The following is a 2,500-nucleotide window of genomic DNA, read 5'->3' on the forward strand; positions in this document are numbered from 1 at the left end:
ACAAAATCTCGGCTCGGACGTGCGCCACCCATCGCCGACCGGGTCTCGTAGCCCGGTCGGCCGCGCGTCTACTGTGTGTTTCGGGACTGCGCGCAGGCAGCCCCGGTTCCGTGTGCCGCCACCTTCGACACTCGGCTTATAAGCGTTCGAACGATCTCCCGTACCCGTCGGCTAGATTGAAAGCGTCTGGAATACGTTGTTATAACATCTCTGGTCTTTGAGTGTACGCTCGGAAAGAAGCGAGTTGACGCGTGCGTTGGAGCGTTCGGCCTTCCGTGTTTCACGGAGAGCCGAACTTCTTGGTATCGCGTCAAGGGCCATTCGGTCTGAGACACCGACCCGCGGTAATGCAGTGACGATAGATGAAACAACGCGAGTCGCGTAGTTTCTTTGGTACGAGGCACGGAACGGTCCGCGAACGCCCGCTCCTGGTCTACGCCGAAGTACGTATCGTGCTCGAGCACGTACCGGTACGGCGTAGCAGGCGGACGACGGGAGACCGGCCCGACCGACTCGCTCCTCTTACTAGTAGGAGCCTGGCCGCTAGGACGTCGGCGCCGGCACGGTGGTAGCACGGTCGGCTTACGGGGCGAAACCTCCGCGGGCTATCGAAAAAATTTTGAACTCCGGGAACTTTGTCGAAATTAACCGAGGCTCATGTGACGATGTTCCGACAGGCTCCCGGCCCGGATCGACTCCGGGACGCCGCGCATCGCCTCTCGGTCGACTCGGACCGAAATTTTCACAAGTCCCGTCGGCCCGGATCGACTCCGGTACGCCGCGCGTCGCCTTTCGCTCGACTCGGACCGTAATTTTTACAAGTCCCGTCTGTCCGGATCGACCCCGGGACGCCGCGCGTCGCCTTTCGCTCGACTCGTACCGCAGCTTCAACGAGTCCCGTCGGCCCGGATCGACTCCGGGACGCCGCGCATCGCCTTTCGCTCGTCTCGGACCGAAATTTTTACAAGTCCCGTCGGCCCGGGACGCCGCGCATCGCCTTTCTGTCGATTTGGACCGAAACTTCATCGAGTCCCGTCGGCCCGTATCGACTCCGGCACGCCGCGCATCGCCTTTCTGTCGACTCGGACCGTAATTTTTACAAGTCCCGTCGGCCCGGATCGGCTCCGGGACGCCGCGCATCGCCTTTCGGTCGACTCGGACCGAAATTTTTACAAGTCCCGTCTGTCCGGATCGACTCCGGGACGCCGCGCGTCGCCTTTCGCTCGACTCGTACCGCAGCTTCAACGAGTCCCGTCGGCCCGGATCGACTCCGGGACGCCGCGCATCGCCTTTCGCTCGTCTCGGACCGAAATTTTTACAAGTCCCGTCGGCCCGGGACGCCGCGCATCGCCTTTCTGTCGACTCGGACCGAAACTTCATCGAGTCCCGTCGGCCCGTATCGACTCCGGCACGCCGCGCATCGCCTTTCTGTCGACTCGGACCGTAATTTTTGCAAGTCCCGTCGGCCCGGATCGAATCCGGGACGCCGCGCATCGCCTTTCTGTCGACTCGGACCGAAAGTTTTACAAGTCGACGTCGGCCCGGATCGAGTCCGGGACGCCGCGCGTCGCCTTTCGCTCGTCTCGGACCGAAATTTTTACAAGTCCCGTCGGCCCGGGACGCCGCGCGTCGCCTTTCGCTCGACTCGTACCGCAGCTTCAACGAGTCCCGTCTGTCCGGATCGACTCCGGTACGCCGCGCGTCGCCTTTCGCTCGACTCGGACCGAAATTTTCACAAGTCCGGTCGGCCCGTATCGACTCCGGGACGCCGCGCATCGCCTCTCGGTCGACTCGGACCGAAATTTTCACAAGTCCCGTCGGCCCGGATCGACTCCGGTACGCCGCGCGTCGCCTTTCGCTCGACTCGGACCGTAATTTTTACAAGTCCCGTCTGTCCGGATCGACCCCGGGACGCCGCGCGTCGCCTTTCGCTCGACCCGTACCGCCGCTTCAACGAGTCCCGTCGGCCCGGATCGACTCCGGTACGCCGCGCGTCGCCTTTCGCTCGACTCGGACCGTAATTTTTACAAGTCCCGTCTGTCCGGATCGACCCCGGGACGCCGCGCGTCGCCTTTCGCTCGACCCGTACCGCAGCTTCAACGAGTCCCGTCGGCCCGGATCGACTCCGGGAGGCCGCGCATCGCCCTTCGCTCGACTCGGAACGAAACTTTTATCGAGTCCCGTCGGCCCGTGTCGACTCCAAGACGCCGCGCATCGCCTTTCTGTCGACTCAGACCGAAAGTTTTACAAGTCCCGTCGGCCCGGATCGACTCCGGGACGCCGCGCGTCGCCTTTCGGTCGACTCGGACCGAAATTTTCACAAGTCCCGTCTGTCCGGATCGACTCCGGGACGCCGCGCGTCGCCTTTCGCTCGACTCGTACCGCAGCTTCAACGAGTCCCGTCGCCCCGTATCGACTCCGGGACGCCGCGCATCGCCTCTCGGTCGACTCGGACCGAAATTTTCACAAGTCCCGTCGGCCCGGATCGACTCCGGTACGC

This window comes from Neodiprion lecontei, chromosome 4, assembly GCF_021901455.1.
Source record: "Neodiprion lecontei isolate iyNeoLeco1 chromosome 4, iyNeoLeco1.1, whole genome shotgun sequence".
In the NCBI taxonomy this organism is placed as follows: domain Eukaryota; kingdom Metazoa; phylum Arthropoda; class Insecta; order Hymenoptera; family Diprionidae; genus Neodiprion; species Neodiprion lecontei.